At 42.8% G+C, this 16,364-nt stretch overlaps 1 pseudogene; it reads right to left on the bottom strand.

Annotated features, from left to right (window-relative positions):
• Positions 1–1,295: 1,295 nt before the first annotated feature.
• The window catches only part of LOC115320678, a 32,884-nt pseudogene continuing 17,815 nt past the window's right edge, over positions 1,296–16,364 (bottom strand).

The following is a 16,364-nucleotide window of genomic DNA, read 5'->3' as shown; positions in this document are numbered from 1 at the left end:
AATGGCGGATCAGATCGGGATTTTTAGAAGACTTGGGGGCACAGCTTGCACTTAAATGGCTTTCCCCCAATGTGTGTTCGGTTATGGTGGCTCAGTTCAGAATAGAGAGCAAACGCTTGGGGACAAAACTTACACTTGCATGGTTTTTGACCTGTATGGATCCGATTATGCCAGACCAGAATGCCTTTGAGAAAAGGCTTGGGGGCATACCTTGCACTTAAATGGTTTTTCACCAGTGTATGTCAGATTATGCCTTCTTAATTTACGATTCTGAGTAAAGGCTCGGGGCAATGCTTGCACATAATTGGCTTTTCACCTGAGTCTGATTATAGCAGATCAGGCTTGAATTCCGAAAAAAGGCTTGGGGGCATAGCTTCACTTCAATGGCTTTCACCCGAGTGTGTTCAATTATGCCACATTGGACTTGGATTCCAAGAAAAGGATTGAGATCATAGCTTGCACTTAAATGGCTTTTCACCTGGGTGTGCTCGATTATGGCAGATCAGACCGGAACTCTGAGAAGGCTTGGAGGCACAGTTTGCACTTATATGCCTTTTCACTTGATTGTGTTCAATTATGGCGGAGCAGACTGGAATTCCGAGAAAAAGCTTGGGGGCACAATTGCACTCATATGGCTTTTCACCTGAATGTGTTCAATTATGGCAGATCAGACTGGAGCTCTCAGAAAAGACTTCGGGGCACAGCTTGCACTTAAATGGCTTTTTACCTGAGTGTGTTCGATTATGGCGCATCAGATTGGAATTGTGAGAAAAGGCTTGGGGGCACAGCTTGCACTTAAATGGCTTTTCACCCGAGTGTGTTTGATTATGGCGGATCAGATTGGAATTCCGAGAAAAGGCTTAGGGGCACAGCTTGCACTTAAATGGCTTTTCACCTGAGTGTGCTTGGTTATGGTTTTGCAGATGGGTATTTCGAGCAAAGGTTCGGGGGCAGAGCATGCACTTAAATGGCTTTTCACCTGAGTGTGTTCGGTTATGGCGGATCAGATCGCCATTCTGAGCAAAGGCTTGGGGGCACAGCTTGCACTTAAATGGCTTTTCACCCGAGTGTGTTCGATTATGTAAGATCAGAGCACTATTACGAGAAAAGGCTTGGGGGCACAGCTTGCACTTAAATGGCTTTTCACCTGAGTGTGTTTGGTTATGGCTTTGCAGATGGGCATTTCGAGCAAAGGTTCGGGGGCAGAGCATGCACTTAAATGGCTTTTCACCTGAGTGTGTTCGGTTATGGCGGATCAGATCGCCATTCTGAGCAAAGGCTTGGGGGCACAGCTTGCACTTAAATGGCTTTTCACCCGAGTGTGTTTGAATATGGCGGATCAGATTGGAATTCCGAGAAAAGGCTTGGGGGCACAGCTTGCACTTAAATGTCTTTTCACCCGAGTGTGCTTGGTTATGGTTTTGCAGCTGGGTATTTCGAGCAAAGGTTCGGGGGCAGAGCATGCACTTAAATGGCTTTTCACCTGAGTGTGTTCGGTTATGGCGGATCAGATCGCCATTCTGAGCAAAGGCTTGGGGGCACAGCTTGCACTTAAATGGCTTTTCACCCGAGTGTGTTCGATTATGTAAGATCAGAGCCCTATTACGAGAAAAGGCTTGGGGGCACAGCTTGCACTTAAATGGCTTTTCACCTGAGTGTGTTTGGTTATGGCTTTGCAGATGGGCATTTCGAGCAAAGGTTCGGGGGCACAGCATGCGCTTAAATGGCTTTTCACCTGAGTGTCTTCGGTTGTGGCGGATCAGATCGCCATTCTGAGCAAAGACTCGGGGGCACAGCTTGCACTTAAATGGCTTTTCACCCGAGTGTGTTCGGTTGTGGCGAATCAGATCGCCATTCTGAGCAAAGACTCGGGGGCACAGCTTGCACTTAAATGGCTTTTCACCCGAGTGTGTTCGATTGTGTAAGATCAGAGCACTATTACGAGAAAAGGCTTGAGGGCACTGCTTGCACTTAAATGGCTTTTTTCCAGAGTGTGTTACATTATGCCTTCTTAAATGAGAATTCCAAGCAAAGGCTTTTAGGCAAAGCTTGCACTTAAATGGCTTTTCACCAGTGTGTGTTTGGCTATGCTTGGTCAGTTGGGAATTACTAGCAAAGGCTTGAGGACACAGTTTGCACTTGAACTTGTCGCTTTTGTGCTTTTGAGCGTTGCTTGGCACTTTGGACCTGGAGTGAGAGGACACGGGAGGATGCTGGCTCTTGGATTGTTCATCACCATGGGCAACCAGGTGGTTCACGATGCCACGCTGATCTCTGGTGTCATAGGTACAGGAACAACACCCAAACCAGATGTCCTCAGTGGCTTTCAATGGGCAGCTGGTCTCTCTCGAAAGTGCAGCTCCGTCTCCTACAAGGCCTCATTGCATTAGGATACACTAAGAAAGCACAACAAAGATAGCCACATGTTTTAGAAATAAGCAGCCATTATTGTAGTTCTGCATCAGCTGAGTGGTTGAATTTCATTTTTTCCATTTTTACATCAGTTCAAAGAAGCACTCAATGAAACAAATTTTGGCTTGGGATAAAAAAATGTAGTTTGGCATTAAATTAATAGCATATTTCATAAGCCAATAAAAGTTAGAAAGTCAAAAGCCTGTTTTTCGGTATAAAAATCTGAAAACAGATCATTTCATACCTCCTGTCCTTTGACAGATATCCGCCTTTTCACTGATACATCCCTGGTACCCAAACATCTCACCTGGACACAAAGCCACAAAGCACGTCACACGACAGCCAGCCTGTCTATTCTGTTCACCCTTAAGCAATTTGTCGCTAAAAAGAATACCCACTTGACAGTTTCTTTGCATGCTGTGTTGCCTGACTGATTTTCTAAATAGTAATTTGGAGAAATACTTTTTGCAAGTACATAATGAAGTGTGACGTGGTTGTCAAAATGATAATGAAAAGAATGAGCTCAAAGCAGCAGCCACTTTTGTGAAAGCACGGTTGCTGCACGTGGGAAGAGTGGATTACCCACATAACATTGAATTTCAAAATGAATGAATGCACAACTCTGCTCTCATGGGAGCTTATATACAGGAACCCTAGCCGACACTAACATCATTGCACCCTGCCGGTGATCTGCCCTACTTGTTCATCCAGAGAAAAATAAACATGGTCGTGTGAAATAATGTGGAAGGTATGTGCTTAGCAACATAGCAAAACTTGTACAAAGAATCCATTGAACTGGCTGCAATGAAAGTTTTCACGAAGTTGTGTTTAGGTGGGGCTTCTATTGTATTCAAAGTTCATGGGTGTAGACTTTAGCTAAGTTGAAACATCATATTTTTGCCAAAGAACAGGGAGCGAAAAAGTTAGAATCATCCGGTTGGAACTGCCACTCAAAGATGGAACCACACACTCAATCTGCTGGATTTGCTTTTGGGCGTTCATATCAAAGAAACTTTTGTCTGCTTTATGTTGTGCAATCTGTGAAAAGGCATCAATTAGAAGGTTTTGACCACCATAAAATACCGAGCCTGCGCCCTACTTGAGCAAGTGGCCCCTCCCCCCCCACATCTAGGAATTTCCCATTTCTGTACACGACCGAGCAAGCGTCCCCCTCCCATAGCCGCCCATCCCGAAGGCATTTCCTAGCTTTGTTTCGGGCTTTTCGGCTGTCACAGTGTGCAAAGCCAATATTCAATCCCATCCAATTCAAGAGGCTGCTAGAACGCACCACCAGCCATCGCTGCCATTTCCTTAGTGCTTGCGTCGGGAGCGGTTGTCTTGTTGGCCAAGCATCCGTATACGGAGCAAAAGAAACTCAAATTTGTGGATTGACCTCGGAAAAATGGCAAAAATGTCTATCTGACCTCTTGCCATTTCAAGTTGGACATAAGAGGGTAGTACGCAAGAGGGACACGAAGTACAAAGTTTTGCTGCAACACAACTTCGAGGAGTCAAAGGTATAACGCAAATGGAGCATTGGTGCCCATCTTTAGTGAAGTTGACGACACCTTGTACTAGTTCTCAGAGCGCGAAATGAACTCTGGACGTGCGGCTAGGAGGGCGATCTTCATGAACGGCTGTCTGACAACGGCGCCGTTGTCCCCAAGAAACCCAACGAGCTACGGACTGAGGGCCTAGACCTGAGTTGGATCTGATTCTGAGGAATTATTTTGTGGCTTTGATAGCGACTGAGGTGAATACCAGAATTTCCGTTTTCTGAATTGAATATTGATTGGAGTGTCCGTAAATAAATGTTTGAATAATGCAGGCTATAATGCTTTTTTTCTTTACTTTTACTGGCCACCATTTTGTGGTCGCCATCTTGAATATTAGGCCCAATCCGAGTAAGAGCCCCCTCTATATCCAGGCGAATTATCTCCAAATTTTGGGAAGGCGCTTATATTTTACGGTAGGTGCATAAGAATTTTTCAGTCAACATGTTTTCTCTAAAACCTACTTACCAAATTTGAGAATAATAAATGCATTATCAAAAGACAGTAAAAAGTTTAATAACCCTTAACAGACAATTTGCTAGGCCTGAATACTGCTTGGAGACACCCTCTATATATATTCAAATAAGAATTTAAAAAAAAGTGTTGCATGATAGTGTGCAGATTCTAAGTACTCAGTTGACACACTGTTGCTGCTTGCTTTCAGAATAGTATCTGCAAGGCTCAGGGAAACAGCACATGAGTTCCAGACAACTGAGTCAAAGTTTGCAGCCTTGATTTCAAGCAAGATTACCACAAGAGACAGTTACTGAGGGCTAGTTAATGTTACACATGATTCTAAGAAGTAGACCACAGACAAGAAGACGAAAACCTGTCTCAATGGTACTCTGAAATGGCGAGATGTAGACGAGGCAATAATTGTTTGCCAGTGTGAGAAGGACATTATTGTGTTAATTAAAGAGACAAATTGTACAAAACAGGTTTAAGCGACAATTAGGATTGGCTCTGTAGGAAATTGTATGGTCAAACATCAATTGCACTGGACCTGGCGATGCAAAGGTTTTTACAAGTGATGGACTGAATCTGCCGAACTTCAGATTTGGCAAAGTTCGGCACATGCCGAACTTTTGAAGAAATGTTTGGCAAAAATTCGGCAAGCGTCTGCGCACGTCCGAGAACGCGATGGGGCCATGGATTGCAAATGGCTGCCGTGTGGTTGTGCGGTTGCCACTGTACTGTGTAGTGCTACCAGCGGTTAAGGCAGGGTGCGGAGTGGGCGACATCGTAACTGTGTTCAGCCTTTGTGAGTGTGGTTCTCTTTAATATTCTCTGCCTCAAGAACGGAAGATCGACCAGAAACCAAAAATTGACGCAAAAACGACCCAGTCCACTGCGCAACTGACAAATGATGTGGTACATTTGGGATAAAATGATTTTAATTTGATCTTTCCAGTGATGCAACGAGGTAGTTGCCGCATCAACTGACAAGTACTTTAAAGCACTCCTCGCCATTATAGCAATCCTGTTTTCGGCTGACAAGTAGTTTGTACCAAAACAAAATAATATTGCTTTTCAGTTAATGTTATTTCGCGGTTTCCATCTTTACCTGCACAAAACTAAACACACAACTATCATGCTCGACGTTGCACAACCGACATCCCTAAATCTTCCACATCTTCATAAATGTCCGGTGTGTCCAAACATCAGAAACCGGCATTTTAAAAGTGAAAAACGAGATGTTGCGAATATGGAATGCACTTTCATGCAAAGCTAAAGTGACTAAAATCGAAAAACATGCATATTTACAATAACATTGTTATCTCTTGGGATGAAGGCTCAGCAGCCGTTGCCTTCATTTTCACGCACGAAGCGGTGACTCGCAGAGAAAGCGGAGAAAGTAAGAACACAGTGTTACCGCCTTTATTTCAACAATACACTTGCAGGCGTGCACTGATGAGGCCTCAAAACCGAAACTCGCATATCGTGACTGCGCTGACTGCGCCCCCTACTACCAAACCCCATTGTTACACCACTTCTGCAAAAAGTCAATTTAAAATTACCAGTAAACACACAAAAATGACACCGATACAATTATCTTGTAGAATATTAGCTTGTTTAGTAATAACTGTGTCAATATGTAGTAAAAAATCCTAAAAACTCCCTTTGCACGCAAAACGATATATCAACTTCTAGGTCTGGCAACAATGTATTTTTGCCGAATCTTTCGAAAAGTTCGGCAAAAATTCGGCATTGCTGAATCCTAAGATTCAGCGCAGAATTTTGGATTCGGCAAAAGTTTGGCCCATCACTAGTTTTTACTTTTGTAAGGGGTAGAACAGGGGAAAGAGAAGCATTGCTTAAAACCTCGTGGTTTGATTGACCTTGACACAGCACTTGTTAGAGAAGTTCAAATTTTGTACCATTGGCTCTATTATGAATGGTGTGGTGCTGGCCGTGTGCAGTGCCAGATTAAGTCTTTCAAAGGCCTGGTTCAAGAAAATTGAGGGCGGCCCCCTTCACTTTCTAGCTCGCCAATATCTTGCATTTATATCAGTGAAAAAAGTACCAATTATTCTTCATGTTTAATTTCTGCACATACCATTTATCTCAATGTTTACAAGATGATGCTAACATAAACAAATATTTCTGTAAGACTTGCCTACTTTTCTATACCAAAATACTATCACAGATATACCAGAAGTTTTAATTACCCATTGCCTTCGGCGTGAGAAGCAGCAGATCTTTGATAGGCAATATAAGGACCAAATAGGCTCTCTCTACATGAAAGCCGCACAAAAATATATCTTGCTGAGCAGCATTTTCCTTAAGAGATATGCAATATACAAATGTTGTTTGCTAAGTTAAGTGCTTTTCCTTGTAATTATATTACAAGATAAATGTGAAAATCTTTTCGCGAGCCGGATGCAGCACGCGGGCCGCATGTTGTCCACCTCTGCTCTAAGCCCTTCCACACAATAGCTTAGCCCACAAGGTGATGCAGTGAAGTGCCCCTCATGAGAAGCACTTGGAGCACCATGCATGCAAATAAAGTGGGAACCATTTCAGCCCATGCGGCAAGCTCTGCCTTTTCATCGCAATCGTCATCATAAGACGGCAGTGTACTGTTGTCCCTAGAGTAATGGTTGCCATTATCATTTGGCAAGTGCTACCCAGGTTTTTGCTGGTCTCAGAAGAAAACAGCTGCAAATGAGAGGCAGCTTTCTGGAAACCAGCAAGACGGCATTGTGTAAAATTTAGATGTAAAGATACTAGGCTCTACAATTTTTTTTTTATTCTGGATGGATGAATTAGGTCAAAGCAATTGTTTTGAGCGATCACTTGAACTCTTTGAGCCCTTCCCACCAGTCTTCCAGCATTCATTAGATTGCTTCAACATTTTGGAGATCACTTATTCCTTCATTGAATCCTCCCATCCTGAGGCAAGCTTAGGTATGTGGCTTAGGTAGGTATAACACCCGCTAATTTAGCCACAAAATGAACTTCGAGAAAGCAGAATCTGAGTTAGCTTACATTTATGGTGCCAGTGCACAAAAGTAAACTTTACAATGGTCAGAGCCCTATTACGCCATTGTTGGGTCCACACGCACTGAAGTGACACTCGTGCGTCACACATATTTGCTTCACTTTGATCTTTACAAATGCCAATAAACTTGGAACCAGCTTGGTCCATTCCTCATAGAGGTGGCAAGCATTGCCATTCTTAACATAATGGCCATCATCCAACAGTGGCAGTTTACTGTTGTCCCTTGGAAAAGGTTACCATTCTCATGTGGTCAGTGCTACCTATAGATTTTGCTAGTCTCAGAGGAAAACAGCTGGAAATGGAAGGCAGCCTTCTGGCAACCAGACAGTTAGCGTTGCATGAAATTTGGATAGAAAGATTCCTGGCTCAACAATATTTTTTATCCTGGATGAATTGGGGCATGGCACTTTGATTTGAGCAAACCCTTGAGAAACTGCCTTCTTTAGCTTTTCCCACTATACTTCCAGCCTTCTCTTAGTTTGCTTAACCATTTGGAGATCCCCTGTTCCTTCATCAGCCCCTCCCATCCCAAAGCAATACAAAAGTCCACCTCTGTTTATGTATGTACCGGACTCTCCATACTTACATGCTCTGCTGTTACCTTTGCCTGTACCCAGAGTGTCTCCTCATATCTCTACCTATAACTCGTGGTCTTTAGTACCCCCGTCTTTACCTCAGACGATAGACAATTCCATTTCGATCTGATAAAAAGGTTCTCCTTTCTACATCTCAATTTTTACGCACGGTAGGCTGGTAATAGGAGTTTCTTTCGTGCTTTCTGTTATGGACCACAATGAACCACAAGTCTGGCTAATGCTTGAGTTTGGAAGCTTATTTGTTCACTTTCCAACAGATGGCAGCATTTAGGGTCTTTGTAGTTTGTTTTATATTTATCAAACTGCCGACCCTGACACCCCCCACATACACACACACACACACACACAAAACCCGGAAAAAATTAGATGTCAGCAACATGAAAAAAGGTGGCATGACCTCAATGTGCATGTTTTTAGCCGAAGAAGAAATACTCAAGGACTTTAGTTTGCAAGTGTTTGCAATCCCCCCTCTGACCACCTTAAACATTCTCTTTAAAACCATAATTTGCAAGAAAATTAAAAAAGCACTTGGCTTTTAGATGTTGCTCTCTGCCATCCTGAATCTGTTCAAGAGTATGACATGCTCAACACCTATTAAATGGATGCATCAGATGGCCAAGAATAGGAATGTTTTCTAATGTTTGCACAAATTATAGATTTTCACTAAAACGTTGTGGCATGCTTTGCGAATAAAAAAAATTAGGAAGCAATGGCTGACATTCTACACTGTTCATTGTTTACCAATGTTATCCTGGTACCTCGCAGAAAGCCCGCTTCCTCTATCTCATCTTCACCTTCCCGTATATGGGAACTCCAAATTTACCTTCCTCACACACTTTTCCCGCTGCCATGAGCTTCCCCTAAACTTCAATCCTAGTACTTGCTTCCCTCCCTGAGAAGCATAATCCATATCACTCTGCACATTTTTATCTGAGCGTCCCTGGTGGAGGATCTCCGAATCGGCACAAACTGGTAGGAATCTGTGGACAGCTGTACAAAAAGCGCTGCTTTGGGCTATGACCACCTGTAGTCTAGACACAGCCACTGTACTCTCGTTATGAAAGAGGTGGAAATGAAAAACTTACCAAGACATAAGGACTGGATCGGTTCCATTAGAATTGCTGGCTGTCATCAGGTTCGTAAGCATGGACGATCACGAAGGAGGCAGAGGACCACTTGAGATGACTGGGACCAAATGTAGAAAGCAATCGCCGTGATTAAGAACAAAGTAGGCACACCCTCCAAGCACATCAGGTTAGCCAGACAGCTATGAGGACAACACACAAGAGACATCCACAATTTTGCCATATTGAGATAACAGTCCCAGTTAAAAATAACCATTGACTCCAATTAGGATGTTCAATTGGAACCAATTGGAGTCAATGGAATTCAATTGGTTCTGGGTCATCCAACTGGTCATTCTAATTAGTTTCAATGTTTCCAATTGGTCACACCAATTAGGACCAACAAAATTCAACTGGCACTGGGCCACCTAATTGGTCACTCTAATTGGATTCAATGTTTCCAACTGGTTACCCCAATTAGGACCAACAAAATTCAGTTGGCACTGGGTCACCTAATTGGTCACTCTAATTGGATTCAATGTTTCCAACTGGTTATCCCAATTAGGACCAACAAAATTCAGTTGGCACTGGGTCACCTAATTGGTCACTCTAATTGGATTCAATGTTTCCAATAATGTTTTCAATGTTTCCAATTTTCAAGTTTCCAAAGATCGCAATTTCTTTTTTTTTTGTTTTTTTTTTTTTGTTTTCAGTATTGCGTTGCAATAAGTTTTTTCAACATCGCAATTTGAAAAGGGGAAAAAAAGTCGTACGCTGTTTAATAAAAAAAAAATAAAAAAAAATCTGTTGCTAGAATTAGTCGGAATTGCCGGCAGCGTCGATGTACACTGGGCGGCAAAGATGGCGCCGCGAGGACGGTGGATGCATGAGGCACATGGCACCGATGGCGTGCACGGCATTCGTAGCATGGTTCTGGCAATGATTCAAGAAAGTTCCTTTTAGTGTTTTACTGCTGCAGAGTGCTCAATGGTGCGGTGATAATTACTTCATTTGACCTGCCAGCTTCTTAGAGCGCGAAGGATTGGCAACAAACGTTTATGGGAGCAAGGTAAGAAATTTTCTTTGTCCTTGCTGCGCTACAGTTTTGGGATTTCGGATTGTTAGATCTGCTGAGACACTCGTTGCTTGATCTTCAGTGAACAATACGAGCGTGAATGTATAGCTTTAGAGAAGAAAATGTTCCGGGCAGCTATCAGTTCGGAAGTTGTTGGGTATCCGCGAGGAAAGTTAAGTGCGTTTTAAGCATCTCAAAACTGAACTATGAATTGCTGAAAACACTGACTGGGCACAGTTTCAAAAATTGAAGCTTTGGGATTCAAAATTAAGCAATTTTGGAGGAATTTTCGATGAGTGGGAAGTGGGGTGGGGGGGCCGGTCGGTCGGTGATGTCGGGTCATTACCTCCAGAATTTGAGGACTTCTTAATAAAATAACAGTAGGTGCCGAAAATTTTGCATCTCATCCGGCGGACTATTTGCAGCTATGTTTCAAAATTTACTCTGTCTCACTCAGGGTAAGTTCAAAAACCTACCCGCATCCAGCGTTGCCTCTGATCCATTCGAGTAAGATTTGGAACACAGCCTGCAATGCACGATTTCTTTTCGAGATACGAAAGACACTTATTTTTTCACCCATGCACACTTTAAGCATTTTTCAGGTGCACTGGCCAGCTTTACAGAGATCCCTTTGAATTGACTGTTTTTTCTCCTTATAGCAGAGAATATGTCTCACAGGCTCATAGGAAACTTAGTACTTAAACCATCCCAGATGCGAATTTAGCCCAGTCTCGGCAAAAGCTTCATCTCCTAATTTTGACCAATGTGTTTCAGTCACCCAGGGATGTTTGCCTTTTAATGCAAGGCCTGCAGGTTTATACCACTGCAACTAATTTCTTTGCAGCGAAAAAAAAAAAGTTTAGTATGTTTCTAAGCTTGATTTAAACATTTATAGTCCCATAAGGTCATTTAATGCATATTTATCCTTTATTTTAGGGAAGCTGCAGCTGCTATCCTGGAAGAAAACAACGGTGCCTAGAAGCAAGAAATCATTTCTAATAAGTTAAATAAAGACTGTCGTGATTATCTACCTTTAGATCTAGGTGCAACTTTTTCTAGTTTGGGATATCCGAACACTAATAGTTGTCCGAATTCGTATCTGTCAATATAATTTGAACAGTTGGACCAATTGCTTTTTTCCTATTGGGAGTCCGAAAGCAGAAAAAGGTTTTTCCAATTGGTTGCATCCTATTGACTATGCCGAACTGGTTCGAATTGATGTTCAATTAGATTTCGACAATTGGAACCAATCAACTTTTTCTAACTAGGAGTCCGAAATCACAGATAGGATTCCCCATTGGTTCTAATTGTCGATAACTAATTAGAACCAATTGACTTTTCCTAACTAGGAGTCCGAAATCACAGATAGGATTCCCCATTGGTTCTAATTGTCAATAACTAATTGGACCCAATGGTTATTTTTAACTGGGGTGACAAATGGACGAGAAAACAGAATGCCGTGTGCCTAGCAATGGGTGGTTGTTTGTGTATGTTAACACAATCCGTTTTCTGGCTTTCTGTCGAATTGCCATTACAGTAAAATTCCTATCAGTTAAGGGGGAGACTGGCAAAAGATAAAATCTGAGATAATTATGCCATGGAAACGATTACTTGTCCCTATATATTTTCTAAATTTGTTTAGTAGAGAGCGCTCAATTTTTCTAGATAGATCAGACTGAACTTGGGATGATCAGATCCACCCATACAGGATGACCGCCATGTCCCTCTTTCCAAGAAATGTTTCGAGTGTCGCTTAATGCTTAACATTGCAAGCATTCGCACACTGTGAAGTTTCAAAAATTCCTTTAAATTGGGTTGTTGAAAAAAATATTTTCGGGAACGAACTGGCAGTTAAGGCAAATATCAGAAATTACAAAAAACAAAAGAAAAAAAACACTACCGCAAAATATTGGGGAATCATCCACCCCATTTTCACTGAAAATAGGGTTAATCTAGACATGGGCACTTGTCCAGTCCAATCGGGCCGTTAACATATAATTTGTAAACTTCCGAAGTTTGGAAAATGTTCTGTGGCGTCACGGCTGTCCTGAGCCGGTAGAAATATTATTATTATAATTAGTTGGCGCTGGAACGAAGTGGGCGCTTCTGCGGTATTTTTAATATTTACAAAATCAAATACTTAAATTGTACTAATTTGTTAATTTGTAAAAAATAAACACTGTTTCATTAGGAAGCTTGCTAAGACTTATCAAAAACCCTTAAATTAAATAACCTTGGGAAGAGTTAAAGCATCTGTGAAGCGTGAAAATGTGTTTGAAGTTTCCACTTAATTAGCGAATGGAAGGCTGGCGATGCAAAAACACTGATCATTTTGTTATCAACATTTTCACATTGCCAGCCTTCTTCCTGCTTCACGAGTGGGAACTTCAGCACATCCCCACGCTTCGCATATGCTTTGTCTTCCTATAATTGACTAATCTTTGAGTTTGTAACGACGCTCAGCAAGTTTCTAGTCAGGACCATTTGTTCATTTTCAATAATTCGTGGTTCTTTTCTGCAATCTTCGACGTCCCCCGTGGTCGGAAGTTTGTTCCCGAAAAGAGTTTATTTCTCGAACACCCTAGTAGTAGGAACTTTTGAAAGCGTTTGCAAAAACAGCTGGTATAGTCTGCAATGAAGTGACATCAACTTTGGAGGATGCCACCTCCGCATCTTTGCACCTGGTCTTACGCGAGCAGGGCAGAAGGCAGATGTTGCAGTTCCCGAACGTATGGTCCAACAAGTGATAGATGAGTGTTTAAAAGAGCTACGAAGTTGAAATGAAAACTGCACAGAGCCTGATTGTTGCAGCTAATTATTGTGGCCTTACACATGGCTCGGACTAGACATCCTAGATTGGCTTTCTGTAAGGGAGCCTGAGTTGATTGTTCTCCCCTGGAACCAGGTCACTCGTCATAATCCAACTCGTCACCGGAAAACTTGTTACAACAGGTCACAGCGGCCTACTCGATCTAGGTCATGTTGTCATAGGAACACTTGGCACAGGCGGCCGCTCGTCACCGGAAGACTGTTCGCACTGATCTTTGTTTTGGAAGGAGCAGCATCAACCTTGCTTTATACAAAATAATCGCAATGCTCGGAATTAGTGCTACAATGTTTTTACTAATCAGTGGAATTGTAATACAACTTGAAAATATGCTCATATTTGGTGAGACTACATTCATTAGAGTGTGAAACTAGTGAACACTCAACATATGGGACTTCAATGCTATCATACCAAAATTGTTTGTGCGATTGTACCAAGAAATTTTGTACACAGCTAGCGGAAAATGCAGTTCTGGAATTCCTTCAGTATGCAGGGATCCAAGCTACTGTAAAGCCGTAATGCTTTATGACTTTGCAGTACTGCCCAAAATACTTATCTTGGTACCAAACAGACTACTCTACTAAGGTATATCGGAGCATAAAAAAGAGGAACGGAAAAATATACCCTTCTTTTTAACGCTGGAGAGTAAAAGTGTGATCTTCGTTTACTTGTCATGTTTCTACTTCTCTCCTCATCTATTTTTGTCCGTCATTCTTTTTTCAATTAGGGAGAATTGAGGGACCTTCTGCATCAAATCCTACTTGATGCCAGATGTTTCTTCATATTTAAAATTGTTTCTGCAATCAGTCCACTTCGGAGTGTTGCAAAAAAATGTTGTTAACATAACCTGTACAAGATAAACAAAATTTCCTTGCATGATTTTTATAGTTAATGATTATTCATACCTGACGTCCTTAGAATTTTTGCATCCCAATTCTGAAAACTGCTAATATTATAATAATGTATTAAAAATAAAAATACCCACACGCTGTGCCTCCTGCTTTGAAAGTCAAAGGAGCGGGCAAGCTAGCAACTTAAAAGACACTTGCTGCACAAGGGTTCATGGAACAAGAGTTCTTTGCCAAAAGTGCATTATTAGCCTGTGACCTTTGTTTAGCAGCATATTAATAAATGTATGATCATGAGTACATGTATTTATTTTCTGCCTTATTTCGAGACGAAATATTTTCAGGAATATATGTCATAATTATCAAAGTTGTAACTAAATTGTGAAAGGTAAAGTGCCTTTCACAATTTAGTTGCAACTTTGATAATTATGGCATACATTTCCGAAAATATTTTGTCTCGAAATGAAGCAGAAAATAAATACATGTACTCACCATGGGCGTACCAACCGGGGGGGCAAGGGGGGCACTTGCCCCCCCCCAGTTCTCAGAGTGGGAAGGCAAGGCATGCGTTTTGCCCCCCCTGAAACGGCCGCCACTGGGCAGAGCAGACAGGCCTGCGGCGCCCAAGGAATACCAAGGGCACTGCCCCCCGACCCGCGCGGGCATATTTTTAACGCGCAGGCGATACAAACCCTAGCAACGGTGCTCACGCACGCCGGATTGGCTGGTTCGTAAAGCCTTGCTCCACGAACAAGGCTACACGGTAACCTTACGGAATCCATCCGCGAGACATGGGCCTGACGGGCCGTCCAGACCAGGACGTAGGCCCTTACACAAAATAAAGTTTTGCTTGCTTGCTTGGAGATAGGCGCTGCCGCCGTCAACATAGGCAGCGGATGCAATGCGAGTTTCCGAAGAGGTAGCGTAACTTAGTGGTGAGATGTCTGCCTCATACGTGTCAGACCCGGGTTCTATTTATGGTGTGGGCCGGCTTACTTCTTTTTATTTTTTTCTCGAACATTTTGTCTTGTCGAGGCATTTGGCGATATTTACATTTCTTTTTTACCATTAACACTAAAAAAACGAATGTTGTTGACGAAACATCGCTAAACTAAATCGTATCGACTCTATTTACGGAAGTGCATGGGGGGCAGCGGGGCTTGAGTTGCCGACCGGACGCCGCAAAGCGGCGTGTACGGGGGGTGGGGGGGCTAGGTGGGTTAATAGATTTGTAATTAGCAGCCGCACACTGTCACCGCGAAGCGGCGTGAACGCAGGCGCGGGGGTGGGTTAACGCGCTTCGAGTGATACACGAGCAGCCCATCCGGCGTGAGCGTCGTTGTTAGGGGTTCTATCGCCTGCACCGTAAAAGGAGCAGTGTGTGCACCTCCTGTAGTGGGCAAGAATTCCTACATTGGAGAGAAGTGGGGACAAGCCCTTTCTTCAAATGCGTCAAGTCTCCTTGAGCTTCGGAATACAAAGAAACGCCACTATTCGGAGCTAATCCCACAGTTACTCGACCTCTCTTGCGTCGTGTCTGTTCGCTCCCCGCGCCTCGTAGCAGTGTTGTTGCAGTGGGGGGGCTCGTTAAAATTTTGGGGTTTTTTGGACTATCTAAATCACTTTCTTCCTTCCCATCCCCCCCTTTTCTATTCTGCATGCTTCCCCCTCTGCAAATATCAGCTGACCTTCCGACCTCTGTTCTCTGTTGATAGGCAAAACAACCACTAAAATTAGAAAGTAATTTGTAATTTGAGTGGAAGTCACTCGGAAAAGTAGTTAAAGTAAACTACTGATTACTACAATAGAAATGTAATTAAAAGTTACTAAACTACCCAGAAAAGTAGTTAAACTACAGTAACTTGAGTAAAGTAGTTGAACTACGTACAAGTCTGGCCTGGCAAGCGCTCTGCGTAAGTGTTTTCACTGATCTGCCTAGCCCCGCACACCATCACATGGGCCAAGAAAGGTGTAGTTTTACTGCAGAGGAGAAATCAGCAGGGCCCGAGATGGTGACAATGGAGGATGGGGGACTGTTCCAGTGGCTGATGGCTTGAGAAAGGAATGACCAATTGAAAGCGTTCATAGAGCCAGAAGTGTGTTTGATGGTGCAGACGTTGTTGAGGCGAGATGTTCGGTCGAGGGGTAATAACAAAGTGGTTTTGAGGTCGGGAGTGTGGTAGTAGATTTTGTGAATAAGGCACAGCTGAGAGACTTTCCTGCGAAGCTGCAAAGAGGACATGGTTAGTTCAGTTTTTAGCGCCGAGACACTGAAAGAAAAGTCATAAGTGGATGAAATGAAGCGAGCAGCTCTGTTCTGAACTGCCTCTACAGCGTATTGATGAGGTACAGTCGATGGGTATTCCAGATGGTTGAAGCATATTCTATTTTTGGTCTGACGTACGTGTTAAAGGTTAGCTTAGGGACAAAGGGTGGAGCGATTTTTTAAGTTACGTCTGCTTAGTCCAAGAGTTCCAGATGAATCGG

The sequence above is a fragment of the Ixodes scapularis genome, unplaced genomic scaffold, assembly GCF_016920785.2.
Source record: "Ixodes scapularis isolate PalLabHiFi unplaced genomic scaffold, ASM1692078v2 PGA_scaffold7__128_contigs__length_106722199, whole genome shotgun sequence".
Lineage (NCBI taxonomy): Eukaryota > Metazoa > Arthropoda > Arachnida > Ixodida > Ixodidae > Ixodes > Ixodes scapularis.
The sequence above is the reverse complement of the archived record's forward strand: the minus strand, read 5'-3'. Positions and strand labels throughout refer to the sequence as shown.